At 35.5% G+C, this 15,470-nt stretch overlaps 1 long non-coding RNA gene across 1 annotated transcript in view; it reads right to left on the bottom strand.

Annotated features, from left to right (window-relative positions):
- Window positions 1-14,493, bottom strand: part of LOC148951470 (uncharacterized) — a 28,614-nt gene extending 14,121 nt beyond the window's left edge. Inside the window, exon 1 of the long non-coding RNA XR_016141913.1 lies at window positions 14,401-14,493. This is a non-coding gene — a long non-coding RNA (uncharacterized LOC148951470). The remainder of the gene's footprint in view (window positions 1-14,400) is intronic.
- Window positions 14,494-15,470: the final 977 nt, after the last annotated feature.

The raw sequence follows: 15,470 nt of genomic DNA, 5'->3' as shown, positions 1-15,470 counted from the left end.
TATAGTTCGTTAAGGCACTTGATACTGAGGTTCAAATATAGTGTTACCTGATACGTAATATGGTTCGTAGTCGAAGAAACGACGGTCGAAGGTAACTGTTGTTTTCGTAGACGAAGTTGGGATGAAAGTTGCCTGGGGTCATGGTAAGTACTCTTCGCTAGTTGAGATATGATAAAAATAGATGCTACTGGGTCGTATCTGTACTTGGCAGCTTATTGTAATACTCAATGACCAAAGCGTCTATTTACTTTCCTGTAATAAAAACAACGCGGCAGAATCACATGTTCTTTTAAGAAAGTACACATACAATAATTCACGAATTAACTGGGTTATAATTTCTTAGCTATGAGACAGAATTAAATAAATACACTAATATTAGTACTCACAATGAAAATGTAAAACAGAAATTTCTTCAAATTTGTTTTGAGAACGAAAATATCGATATTAAATAAACATAATTTACCCTACATTATTAAGTTTGAGGTCTACTTTTACAGTATTTTTCATGCCTGCATTGTTCACGCAAGTCCGTGCTGTATAAGAAACGCATGTTGCAGCGTCATAACCACACGGTTTTACGCAAACGATACTACAATGAGGGAATAAGACATAACAAGGACTAGTGGAGACCTCTATACCCACTAGTTTTCTGATGTCTTCCCTATTTCTTGGCTTAGACGTTTTCATGTGGCTCCGGGTTTAACGGCTGAACTGCAGAGGTTCTTAGTCTCAGGATTTTTCCGTAATTGCAAGTCAACATTGGTGCCTCATATTCGCTTTTCGAATAAGGTCATTAGATGCAGGATTTCCAAGCTTGTCTCCGTAGATTCCAGTTAATGTTTGGCAAAGAATATAAGCATAATGAAGAACTGACATCAATATCTTTTTAGAAGGCTATTTTTTGAGCAAATCCTTCAGCACTAAATAAATAAATATTATATTAAAGTCTTATTAGAATCCGTCAAGCGAGAAACACCTTCACATTAATAGGGAATTCCTTGTGGGTTTTACTTAGTCGCCATTGGACATTCACAGGGTTTCAATCCATATATCTTAACTGATTAAATGGTTTTAAAATTTTATGTATTATTATTGAGGTATAATTTCACATCCACCGTGAAATTCTACATATAAACGTACCAATAGGTTGTTTAGTTATAGTTACCAATAGTTGGCTATTGGTACATATATTACTCGAGTAAGAAACATTATATTTCTCGAGTAAGAAACACATGAATAAGCAAACTTGCGGCGCTTAATTACACTGGTAGGCCTAAGATAATTATAATCTGCAATAAGATAAAATATTTCATATAATTAGACGCTTCTGTACTAATAATTTTTTTTTTTTTTTCTGATAATATTCATCTTGGCTAGGATATGGGTCGATTTTTAATGTAAAATACTAGAGGAACCTGAGTTATTGTTGGTAAGATATAACGGGACTGACTTGCGAAAATATGTGACAGAAATAAGAGCACAAGATATGTCATAGATAAACCAATGAAATTAAAGAACTTTTTTGTCACAGAACTATAGAAGGGTGATCTCTCTGTTATTGTATACGTCATAGATATAAACTAATGAAATTAAATTTTTTCGCCAAGGAGCTAAAGACATAAATGCCTTTGTTTCTCTTTGAAACTAATGTTTAACACAGCTGTAGGACAGCATACGTCATAGATATAATATAATGAAATTAAAACACTTTTTTTTTTTTTTGCCTCGGAGCTATAAGAAAGTAAACTCTCTGTTTCTCTTTCAAAGCATTCTGATTCAAAAACGAAAACTTAACTAGCTCATAGAAGTTTCTATTCAACCTTTAAGTATTGTTTTGACTGGCCCTGATTGGCATAAAAATACTAATTTCTTACACTTGAAGGACTGAGAAATATTCCGTCCTACGTTCATTTACACACACAAAAAATACAAAATCAATCATGGGTCTTGAATTCCTCCCCGGGCTTCCCACAATACGTGGTCCAACACCACTTGTCTTTTTCGGTAGACCACTAGCTTCCTACCCTTGGTTATTTTCTGTTCCAACCTTTCTATTATCTTTTGAAAGGGCATACAAATAACACTAACAAAAATAAAACATCTAAAATTTATTCAACTCCTAACGTGGTTAACTCTAAATTCAAACTGTTAAATTTATTATAGTTGTTAAATTTATTATCTTTGAAATTTGTACTTAAATTTATTAGGTCTATTTCCATCTGTCAGGTTTTTTATCCGTTCTACCTGACTGTGTCGTTATTATATCCGCGGGTTCTTGTGGTTTTTTCTTTTTCGGGTTGTGTATCGAAAAAAGGTCAAATTTTTTGTATTGTTTTTTAAAAAATTCTTGGCCTTTTAATTTCGTTTGTTTCCCGTGTGCGGCTGCTGAGGTCGGCTTTGATTTCCCTATTTCTTTAGCTACTATTTGGTCTGATTCACCATCAGACTCTTCGGAACTGGTTTCCGACGAATCTGGATTGGAACTTTTAGAGGTGGCACTTTTTGTGGTATCACCTGCCATTCCTTCGTAAATTTCTGCTCCTCTGGAAGTAGAAGGTTTATTCTCTAAGTCCTCGCCTTGAGTTCTCAACTCGGGGGATTTGAAAGATTCTTGAGAGCTTTGGGAGGAATCAATAGTTTTTGCGGGGTTCCTCCAGTGTTTGAAGGCCATGTCTTCAGGGGGATGGGGCATTCTTTGCAATAGGGATTCCCTCCGTGAAGTCCACGTCCAGTCGTGTTTAGGTTTGACCTTGGACACGGTTATATCATGATATTGACCTTGCTGGTCATCCGTTGGAGTTTTATTCCCGGGCAATGTACTTTGACTCGTTTTAATGGGAAAATTTATGAAATCCATGGCTTCTCGCAGGTTTGTTTTAGTTAAAGCTTTGGGAGGAGTTTTCTTTACAGCAATGCCGGGGGTTTCTACAGCTCTGTTTAATTCTTCATGTAAAGACAGGGGCCTTTCTATTGGTGTTGCAGGGGAAACCATATCGTCTGGAAATTTTTTGGGGGGACATGGGGTCGAGATTCTATCGGGGAGGAATTGGGTTTTTGGAGATATTGTATAATCTAAATCTCCTGTGCTCACCGATGAATAGCGTTTTGGACTTTTTGGCGTTTTTATTTCAGGAAAAAATCCTGGTATTAGGGATTTTTTCTCAGGAACAACTAGATTTTCCATTGCTAAAAATTCTTCAAAGTTTTGTCCATCACTGTCATTTTCAAAATAATCTTATTTGAAATTAAAGGGTTTTAGCTCTGCCAATCTTGACCTGGGGGGCTCATTTTTCGAATCTGACGAATCAGTAGAAGAGGGATGTGATATCCATATCTCTGGAAATTTGGCTCTTTTTATTCGGCTAACATGCGCCTTGTAAGTTTTTCCACTTTCGGGGTTCTCCATTTTAAAGGTATATTCATTATCGTACTTTTTGACTATTCTGTACGGACCAGGATATTTGTTTGAAAGTTTTTTTCCTTCCGTTTTCGCCCCTTTTCGTAAGTAAACGAAGTCTTATAACTTGAAATCTATAGTTTCCATAACTGTGGGTCGGTTTCTTAGTTCTTGTTTTAACTTACATTTATCCAGCTCTTGCCTAACTGTTTTATAGTTTTTCCCCATTATATACATGAATTATTGTCTGTAATCTTCTGAGTCATTATAAAATTGCCGAGATTAAATAATATAATCAAAAGGGATTATAAAATATAGACCAAAAAGTAAATAAAATGGATTGTATCTGGTTGTTTCGGAATAAGCAGTGTTGATTACGTTGGTTAAATAAGGTAAGAATTTATCCCAGTCACTCCTATTATCTTTTGTATAAACACTTAGATAGCTCGAGTCTCTTGGATGCAGGGTGTCGATTGTGCCATGGGCTGAGGGGTCGGACGGTGCTGTTAACATTTCCCAGCGGTGCATGACTATCCTATGTTCTAGTTTAAACGCCTCGATAAAGTTGATCACATGTTCATTAAAGGTATTGTTAGTGATGAAACAACTTACATCATAGTTCTATAAATCATTACTTTTGTCACAATCACCTTTATTTTTCAATGTTTTTGCACAAGTACATAAGGAAAAATGATCTACGACCGCAAGAATACAAGTATTGCCTCTGCTAGAAACAGGTAAGCCTCCTCTTGTCCCGTACAGGTCAAATGAGATGATCTCGAAGGGGTACTTTGCTACTGGGACCCTTCCCAGTGGGGGATTTGGATAAGCTGGGGGTATTTTTCTCAAATTAAATGCTTCTCATGTACTTACAAATTCTTTAAGTTTTGTCAGTGCCGATTGTACGTAAAAGTATTGTTTTAAGTTATGGAACGTTTTCATAATTCCTAAATGTCCACCTGTGTCCGAATGAAAATATTCAAATGCAGGCCCTATCAAGTTTTGTGGTAATAAAGGTATTATCGAGGTTTGGTTTCTATTTGTCTCAGCAGTCACAATTCTACACAGTATTTCTTCATCAATGTCATATTAAAAATTATCTATCTCTTTTATTATAGTTTTGAATTTATCATGTAACGAATCATCATTCGCAAAATAATCAATTAGTGCTACACACATTTCGTCCTTTTTTTGCTTTCTCTTTATATTTTCCAAAGACAGGGGACAATAGTTAATCTTATTTTCTTTTACTGCGTCTTTGGCTTTGTTTTTCTTACATCCATGTTTGCTTTTAGCATTGATAGCATTAACTTCATTTTTTTCATCTTCCGACTGATAATTTTCTGGATATCTACTCAAAAAGTCGCAAGCTGCGTTTTGTTTTCCCTTTAAATGTTCAAATTCATAATCTAGGTCTTGGATTTTCATAATCCATTTAGCTAGAATTCCCGTTGGGTTTTTAAATGTGCGCAGGTACTGCAAGCTTGTAAGGTCTGATCGTAATATAAATTTTCTACCAATTAAATAATGCCTAAATTTGTCCAGGTGGTAGATAATAGATAATAATTCTAAGTTTGTGGCAGAATAACTGCTTTCGCCCTTTGATAAAGTTTTACTTGAATAGCATATAATTTTTTCTATTTGTTGAGGTGTTCCCTGTAGAGGGTTAGGGTTTTCTACTGGGATTGTTTGCGAAAGGATAGAGCCTATGCCCTTTGAGCTAGCATCAGTGGTAACGATGAATTTTGCGTTTTCGAAATCAGGGAGCGATAAAATTGGTTTAGAAGTGAGTACCTTTTTGAGTCGGTCTAGGGAAATTTGAGCTATCTGGGACTAGGTAACATTATGGGAGTTCCCTTTAGTTAATTCCGTGATGGGTTTTGCAATTTGGGCATAATTGCGTACGAATTTTCTAAAGTAGCCAGTAAGTCCTAAAATTCCCCTTAATTCTTTCATAGTTCTGTGGGGCTTGAGGTTTTCAACACATTTTATTTTATCAGGGTCTGGGGATATCTTTCCCTGTGTTACTACTACTACTAAAAATTTAATTTTGGATTGAAATAAATTTACTTTCTCAGGCAGGCATTTTAAATTTCCTTGCCTGAACTTCTCGAACACCTTAGCTAAAGTTGCCAAGTGTTTCTCAGTGTTTTCCCCCACGCATATAATATCATCAACAAAATGAATTATATTCCTTAATCCTCTCAACAGGTGCAATATGGGTCTACAAAACGCGCTTGAACTTGTTTTAAGCCCAAATGGTACCCTTAAGTATTCGTATGATCCATATTCGGATGCTGAAAATGAAGTTTTATGGACATCCTTTTCGGCTATTTTCACTTGGTGGTAGCCTTGGGTAAGATCCAAAGAAGTAAACATTTTGTTTTTGCTTGAAATTGAGTTAAGAATTTCGTCTATTCCTGGTAGAGGAAATTTATCGCTAACTACTTGTTTTTTGAGAGCCCTATAATCTGCAACGGGTCTAAGATCTCCATTCTTTTTTGGTAATAAGATCAATGGTGCGCTATATGGACTTATACTTGGGCGTATAATTTCATTTCTTTCTAATTCATGGATTTTATTTTGTAACCACTCTTTGTGCTTATATGGCACACGATATGGCTGTTTTGCTACGGGATTACCAGTCATTAAAATTTAATTCTGATAAAATGGAATAAGCCAGATATAAACTTCAGATGCATAAAATACATCCTTAAAATTCCATAATAATTCGCATAATTTTTGCTTAAGTTCCATATCCGTAATATGATCCATTTTAAATTTGTTTAAAAATTGCGATTTAGTCAAAGGATATTCGTTATTTGAAGTTTTAATACCGTTAACTAGGTTTCGTTTAGAATTTTCCCATGTATTTAAATCATTTTCCGTTAAAACCTCGATTTGGACTAAACAAGTCCCCTTTTTAATTGTAATTGTATCGTTTCCATGGTTATTGGTTACCCAAATAAAACCTTTCCCTTTGTTATAAGATATAATCTGCTCCTCGCATAACAGATTTTTGGGTATTTCAGATGGTGTTGCAAACCATATTTCTGATTTTCTAATTATTGGCTCGATCATTTGTGATATTTGAATTTTTTGCATCGTTTTGGGAGGGACTTTTGTTTTCATTATCGAAAATCCGTAGTATTTTTCTTCTTTTTCATTGTTTATTAGATTCATGCTGGCGCTATGCTGCGCCATTGCGGCATCTTGTGTCTTCACGTTGGGTTTTACTATGTTTTTCCACAATTCCACTATTTTCTTAATTTCATTTGATCTGTACTGTCGCATATCTCCTATTTTTATTTTCGCAGATTCAATATTGTTATTATTTAAATTTACTTTATTTCTGCGATATTTCTCAGGATAATTGAGCAAATTTACAATTATGCCCTGCCTTTGCGAGACATGAGTTTCAAAATACTTCGACATTATACCACTAGACATTTTGTTTACTGTTATGTTATCTTCGTAACCTCTGTTACGATTTCGTAAGATAGAAATTTCATCCCCCACCTTGGCTGGGTTTACTAGCTTCTCGTTGGTTACGTCTAATAGTATCTTATTGGACCTTAAAAAATCTGCCCCTATAATAGCTTCATATGGGTGATTATCACATATAATAAAATTTGTCATGAAGGTTTTGCTGTCTCTTTTTACGTTTAGGCAAATTGACCCTTTTGCATTTAATTTATGGCCTGTAATACTTGTTAAATTGGGATTATTAGAGTTCTTTTGTCACCTAATGTGCAGAGGCAACGTATTAAATACGCAAGAGTTTATGATATTTACAGTAGCACCACTGTCAACTAAGGCCGTAAAGTAAACGTTTTCTACACAAAAATCATTAAATATAGGTAACTTGTTAATAATATCACTACAAGAAGGCACTAGCATTGTTTTGGACCTATTAAATATCCCTGGCACCCTCTGGGTCCAATTTATGTTTCTGAGGGGCCTGAAGTGTTTCCCTGAGAATATATTTCATTTCTCGGTGCCTATTGTACATATTCAGACGTATTAGGCTCTGTAGGCTTGTTTAAATGATTTACTTCTACCTGTCTTAGCCATGTCTTATTATGGTAACGAGGAGGTCTCGTGTCAGTGCCGTTTGCTGGCGCTGTTTGCCAGTGCTGTTGGCTTGTAAAATTTTCATTTCTCATCGGCAAATTTTCATTATTTTTATATTGCATTATCGCATTATATTGGCCTTGGCGAGTATTTGGGTTTTCAAACCGGTAATTAATTTGCCTGTTGGGGAAAGGGCTGTCCAAATTTGGTTGGTACGCATTATAAGGTACTGGTTAGCGCAATCCCCCTTGGTTATGGCCTTTTGCACGATCGGTGCTAAAATTTGTTCTTCCGAACAAATGGTTGCCATAATTTTGCGTATTACCAACAGCATTTCTTGGTATGGGATTGGTGACGTAGTGGCACTCTCTTGCTATGTGGCCGACACGATTGCAGTTATAGCACCTTATTATTGTAGGGTTGAAGGGCTGAAAACGTACTGTTTTCTGCCTAGCGGGTTCTGGCGTTTTGTTTCTTTGTGCTACTGGGGAGTTATCCCTTGAAAAGAAATTGGGGGATGTCTGATCGCCCTTGAAGATTAGGTTCGCGTTTGAGTCGCCTAGGCTGTTTATTTTTGCATTACTATGATTAGCAACCATTTTATCAACTTCAATTAGTCGTTCTACCTCTTGGACTGCAAGGTCCAACGTCTGAATATTTTTGGATATTACTACTCTATATAGTTTTGGGGGTAGCCCTTGCAAAAAGGTATTTATTATGACTTTTTCATACAGTTGCCCAGAACCACTTCCATATTTTGCTTCTACAGAAATGCGTATATTATCCAGATTTTCCCTTATATTTTGTGAAAAATCAAAGTTCACTGCTCCATGTTTTAATTTATTTATTGAACTAGTTTCTATAAATCTCTCTTTGAATGCTTTTAATAAGCCATCTACCGTATTTATTGGCAAGTTGGCGTTATTTCATCTGGTATGCTCGACCTGTTTTAGAAAGGTTAAGGCCTGGCCTCTTAATCGTAGTAGGAGCATGTTTCTTAACTCTCCAACTTCTGTTTTTGTTAATTGTACAAACTGGGTCAATTGGATATTGAATTCGTCAATATCTGATTTACCATTGTATTCCGGGATAGATTTTGCAATCTATATTTTTTTTGCGACTAACTTTTGCACTAATTTTAATTCATTTAGATCGTCCATGTTTTTTTTTTTTTTTTTCGTTTATACAAAATTAAAATTTTAATTAAACTATTTTGGGGTAGGCAATTATATACTATTATATATAAGGGGTTTACTATCGTAGCCTAGCGGTTATATGCCTAATAAATTTTATTATATTTCTGTGTCTCTCCAAATTTAAATTTGAATTACAAAGTTTAAACAGCTTAACTAGTTCGCAGTTTTCCTCCAACTACAGACCGCGCCAATTGTACCATTGAAGGATTATTTGTGGTAATAGAAAAGGTTTGTTCGTGACGATAGGGATTTCTCCTATAGCGCCACTTATAGCACTGGAGAGTGTGCCAGCTAGGCTAGCACCGCTCTCAATCAACGAGCGAAAATTGAATATGTAGACATACCAATGTGGCTTCTTCTTTCTTGAGCTATCTGGAGATCAGATTCCTTTGGGAGCATTTACCTTGGAGACTGGCGAACTAATTACCTATTATCGGACTAGACTCAGACATACAATAGAAACAAACACATATAAAAAGACAATAGATTTATTAAACTTACATGCTTAGTTGTACAGCAACGGGTCACTTCAATGACAATAATGGTGACCGAGATTATTTGCGGTACTAATCGTCTTAAGTCTGAATACATATTAAAATTAAAAAAACACAATTACCCCACTACCAAACTCAGTTCTTTCGTCCTGCGCTCTAGGGACTGCCTGCCATTGGCTCACGTGCCCCCAGGACAGGAATCCTTGTCCAATAATCTCTTAAAGATTTTTCAGATGATTCAGGAGTTCACACAGTTTTTTGCCTTTTAAACTTCCTTGGAAATTTTATGCATTGCATTTTTTTTGCTACAATTATCTTAGCGAAATTCGAACGACTAGTGCCGTTGTCTGACTGAAGCTAGAAATGCAATTTATCTTTTTGCTGATTAAGGACTTTTCATTTTTGCGACTAGATTTAGCTTAATTATAAGGAATCGGAATTATCTTTAGAAAGGAACTTTATTTTGGTATTTCAATTACATCACATCTTACTCATGGTACACATGTATCTGAATTTGATTACACATAATGTATCTTGTTTGAATAAGGATATAATGATAATGAAGGAGGACTAGATCGGGCGCAAGGCACTTTTAAAACTCAACCCCCTTACCCATTCCCAACCTTTCAGTGAGAAGGTGGGCATGTGGCAAACATCCACATTTTGGGCTTTCTTTTGAAGACACTCAAATTTATTCTGCTAAATTTCAATTAATCAAAATCACGAGTCAGTGTAAGCTTTTTACGGATTTAACTGAATTTTTTCTTCTGTTTCAGGTATTACTGGAAATAACGGGATTACTGAACCAATCAATCGTTGTCTATTGTCTAATTTTGTCTTTTATTATTGTCTTTTATTTAATTTTTGATGAGTTTGATGAGTTTGATGAGTTTGAATGATTGTACTGATGTATAAAATTTATGTATATGTTTTTGTTTCAAAGCTTAAGATATTTTTGCCATTTTTTGAAAATAAGACCCAGGATATTACTTTGATTTTTAGATTTGGGTAGGCAAACATAATTGACGAAGACAAGATTTACTACAATTTTTTTTTTACAAAAAAAAATACAAAAAAAAATTAGCCCTACCACAACTGGGATCGAACCCTGGGCAATGCACCTCCAGGCACAGATGAATCTACTGTGTCACTATAGCTCTAAACTAGGTTTTCAAAACCAAGTTTTCGTCATCTCTATCTCCTCCTTCTGCGGCATAAGCAAAATTTTAAAATTAACGAAGAACACGGATCATATATACATCTTCTATTCGCTACTAATTTGGGGAAATGAATAAATGTTGTAGTTTAAACAACTACTCACAAGCTCAAATGGCCGAGAGTACGCTCTCGTCAAATAAATATGAAGGCTAAACATAGCAATGTCAATAGCTACATAAACTAGTGTCATGATGTACACTCCCCAGGGGTGGATCCCGGATTTTTTTCGGGGGGGGGGTTTACTAATTTTTGACTTTTTCGGGGGGGGATTCTACTAATTTTTGGCTCAGTTTTCGAATAATTATACTGATTTTTACCTAGGTTTCACTAATTTTCGACTTATTTTCGACTCGGTCAAAAAAAAAAATTTCGGGGGGGGGGGGGTCAAACCGGATAAACCCACCCACCCCCTCCCCTGGATACGGCCTTGACACTCCCAGTCTAATATTTAAGTGAAATATTTTAACTACACAAATTAATAGTAAAAACACTAAGGGAAATTTAGAGAAACTATACGACATAAAAAACAAAGAGGAATAACTTTAACTTTAATATACGACATAAATCTTAATGAAAATAATACCATCGGATTAAGTGTATCAGAAAACCCTACTGTAGAGGTTTCAAGCTCCTATCTACAAAAATGTGGAATTTTGTATTTTTTGCCAGAATAAATATCACGGTTGTTTGTTTATTTGTGTTTTTTTTTTTTTTTTGCAGAGGTGATCGTACCGGTCCAGTGGTCCTAGAATATCGTGAGAAGATTCATTCAAACGGAAATTAAAAGTTCTAGTGCCCTTTTAAAGTGACCAAAAATATTTGAGAGCAACTAGGCCCTCTCCCATGCTCATTTTTTTCCCGAAGTCACCTGATAAAAATTTTGAGATAGCCATTTTGTTCAGCATAGTTGAAAATTTAATAAATATATCTTTGAGGATGACTTCATCCCCCACAGTTCCCGGGGGAAGGATTGCAAGTTATGAACTTTGCCTATTTTTACGTATAGTATTGCTTATACGGAAGTATACAGACGTTTTCAGGAGGGATTTTTTCTGGTAGGGGGGGGGGTCGGAGGAGGGGGTTAAGTGGGAGGATGTTTCCGGGGAGGATGTTTTCATGGGGGAAGGGACATTTCTATAAAGGGGTGCCGGATTTCCCAGCATTACTTTAAAAAATGTTCAGAAATTAAATATAAAAAAACAAGTTTTTTTTCAACTGAAAGTAAGGAACAACATTAAAACTTAAAACGAACAGAAATTATTCCGTATATGAGTAGGTTCACCCCTAGTCAATACCTCGCTCTTTACGCTAAAATTTTTTTAGTGCTTTCAAAAGAGCAATCTATTCTAATTGAACGGTCTTTGTGATCCTGGGGCTTGAGATTTGAACAAAATTCGATCGTATCGAATGTGTTGCATCTGTTGTGTCTTACGAAGAATCATAAAAAAGGTAAAATTAATGCAAATTTCAATTAATTATTCATGTATGGTGGGCCCAAATCAAAGCTGCATTAATTCAAAAATGTTCAGAAATTTATTAAAAAAAAAAGTTTTTTAACTGAAAGTAATGAGCGACATTAAAACTTAAAACGAACAGAAATTATTCTGTATATGAAAGGGGTTGTCCCTTCCTCAACACCTCGCTCTTTACGCTAAAGTTTGACTCTGTCTCACAAATATATTTTTTAAACAATATAGAACATTAGCGTAAAGAGCGAGGCGTTGAGGAGGGGACAGCCCCTTTCATATATGGAATAATTTTTGTTCGTTTTAAATTTTAATGTCGCTCCTTACTTTCAGTTAAAAAAAAACTTTTTTTATTTACTACAAAATAGGCATCAACCATGAAAATACAGTCAATTAAACACCCTTGTTAATGTTAGTTTGTTTTTGGTAGCTGCCATTCATTAGAAAATACTATATCAAGATAATCACAAGGTTAATGAGATTTCAGCAAGATACCGTGACAGGTCTGTATCCAAACGCACAAAATCTGGGAAGACAATTCTTTCGCATGTCGTTCAGTCGTTCAGCTTCATTGTAACCAACCCTCACAATTATGTAATTTGGTGAGGCTTAGCAGATAGGTGCCGGTAAGTAAATTAAAGGCTTTATGCAACTGCACCTCAAGTCATAGATGACAGCCTTTAATCTTCTGTGTTCCGCCATCCCACTTACAGACATGGCTATTAATTGTGCTACCGACCCTTCAATTTTGAAAGGCTATCATGTACTGTGTGTACTTTCCTCTTGAATAGAGTGCTTTCCAAAACATTATTTTACCTTATTTGTCAGATTTTTTTTATGTTTTATAATATTTTTTTTTTTAAAGATTTATAGTGGTGCAAAATACCATGCAGAGCTTGTATTTGAACTTTTGTTTCAAACCTTAACGTATTTAAAGCTTCTAACATAAATCCAGGATATTTCCCATGAGATAAATTGCTTGTGCCACCGAACTTTCAGTTTTGAAAGGGTATCATTCACTCCGTCCATTTTCCTCTTGGATAGAGTACTTTCCAAAAAAGTGTTTTACTTTATTTTTCTACTGTTGCAAACAACGGCCTTGTGCAGCTACTTTTGATACTAAACATCGCGAAGATCTTTTATTTGAACTTTAGCTTCAAACTTATGTGTAGTTTTGGTATGAAAAAATAATCCAGAATGTTTTTTTAGGTAAGACCCCTAATAATTGGGCTACCGGCTGTTAATTTCGAAGGGCTATCATATACTCTACATTTTTTCCTCTTGGACTTTCTAGAAATATTTTTATCTTTTTTTTAATTTTGGATGAGTAAGTTTGAATGATTGTACTGATTAAAAATACTGTGAAAAACTAACATTGAAACTTTTGTTTCAAAGCTTAAGATATTTTTGCCATTTTTCATTTTTTGAAAATAAGACCCAGGATATTACTCTTGTGATGAAACCGATCCCCTGTCTTACAAAGATCAAATGGGAGAGGGTTCATTAGAACCCATTGTTCTCGTCTGACACAAAAGGTGTACACCTTGACAGAATTCTGTTAGGAATCTTCATATTTTCAACATATTTTCAACATATTAGTCAACATATTTTCCTTTCACTGAGTTTTCCCGAAAATCCTTTGATCGTGTTTCATCAAGTGATTTCCCGCTCGAGTGATTCTACCACGCAGCGCACGAAGTCTGAAGCATGGATCGACCAGCTGGAATTTTTTTTTAGGAAAATAGTGTAAAATTATTTCGAAGATTATTCCTGTTCTTCAGTTGGCCCTAGAAGTGTCTCTTGTACCCTTTTGTTACTATACATTAATGTTTTTAAACAGAAAAAACTTTAACGTCAAAAAACTACAACGGTAAAACTTAAAATAAACAGAAAGCATTTCTAAGGTAGGAGGGGCTACTCATCCTTTTTCACCCTTTACTCTTTAGACTAAAGTGTAGATTGTGCTGCAGAGAAATCAATAGCAATTTGAAACGTATACTTCCTCACGTTACTTCAAAAATGATTGCACTCTTTCAGGTGCGCCTGTTTTCTAAACAAGGTCGCCACTAACCGTCAGCAGCTCACGCTAATTCCGCTGGTATCACGTAGCATCAACTAAGATTTTCCGAAACGCTAAATGATGCTCATGTTAACAACAGCAAAATTTGTGAAAGCAACATGGGCGCCCATATGGGGGGGCAGGGGGCTCTTGCCCCCCCCCCTGGCTGAATGATGCTGCCTTATTTTTATATTTTTGTTCTGAGATTTCTATTATATAGCATTAAAATTAGCAATTAGACGAAGTTTGCCCCCCCCCCCTGGAATTCAGCTTATGGGCGCCCATGGAAAGCAAAGACATATGTGAAAAACTTATGTTATTTCATGAAGTTTATTGTGGCTTTGAATATACCTGTCAGTTCCAAAAGATAACTCAAGTTTTATTTGAACACAAAGAAAATAAAACTTTATCAAATACTGAATCACTTATGAGAAGTAGCCAAAATAAATCTGCTGAACCTGAAAAGTAGCCAAAATAAGAGCCATATAAAACAAACCTGGATATAGCTTACTAACACCAATTCAGTACAACAAGAAGCAGCATGTTGGTCTGTTTGAATTATATGCCGCTGAATGAAACTCATGACGTTAAAAATGTCGCATCTTAAAAAAGGTCAGCTTTCATAATTTCAGAATTCTATACCATTTTTCATTAGCATAATCAAAATAGACTGAGCTACAGAAGCTGCGGCACGGTGTTTTGATGTCGGAAAATTCACTGTTTATTACACACGTAACGCGTAACTAGCTTGTGGTAGTCACTTCTGTGGCGGAACCCGAGGGGGGCAAGGGGGGCGCGCGCCCCCGAACTTAGTCGAAAGTAGTGTAATTTACTTAATTAACGCAAGTTTGCGGTAATTAAACTTCCTCCTAACGCAAGTTTATTGGATCAACCAATTTTGCGCCCTCCCCCCTAAAAAAAATCCTGGATCCGCCCCTGAGTCACTTATTTAATATATTGATCCAGATTCCAATATAGAGTAACTATTTGGCAATGTATATATCATCCAAAATATCTACTCTCTTTAAACGAGCAATAGTGTGTAGTGAGCAAGTTTTGGACTGAACAAAATGATCTAGGTAGGTCATGATTCTTAGAAAAGTCGCTTATAGCCATTTTTTAAAAAAAAATATATTAACAACATCATATTTTTTTTAAATGGAGACACAATTTATTCACAAAAAAAAATAAAAAAAAAAGCATGAAACCCAGTGACCTTGGCTTGTATTGCCACTTGTATTTTTGAACACATTTAAGAGCATGAATTACATAATCCCCCCCCACCCCAGAAGTGGTTGTATCGTTTTAGTATCTATGACGCATGCACAATTACAAAAGATAACAAATGACTCTGAACAGCTAAAAAAATTTGTATATTTTAGAAATTACAATGGAATAAGGAGCGTGCTATTTTTAGTGTATGTGAAGGATAAACAGGAATGAGGAGTTGAATTCCCGTCAGAATTTTCAATGCGTAATTTAGCTGTTTCAGAGCGCATAGCTGTTTGACAAGTTGTTTGAACAAGAAGAAAGTGTTGTGTAACCACCTGGAATATCAAACATGAC

This window comes from Artemia sp. Qi Xiang Cuo, chromosome 6 (genome assembly GCF_049724085.1).
Source record: "Artemia sp. Qi Xiang Cuo chromosome 6, ASM4972408v1, whole genome shotgun sequence".
Taxonomy (NCBI): Eukaryota; Metazoa; Arthropoda; class Branchiopoda; order Anostraca; family Artemiidae; genus Artemia; species Artemia sp. Qi Xiang Cuo.
This window is presented reverse-complemented; position numbering and strand designations above follow the sequence as displayed.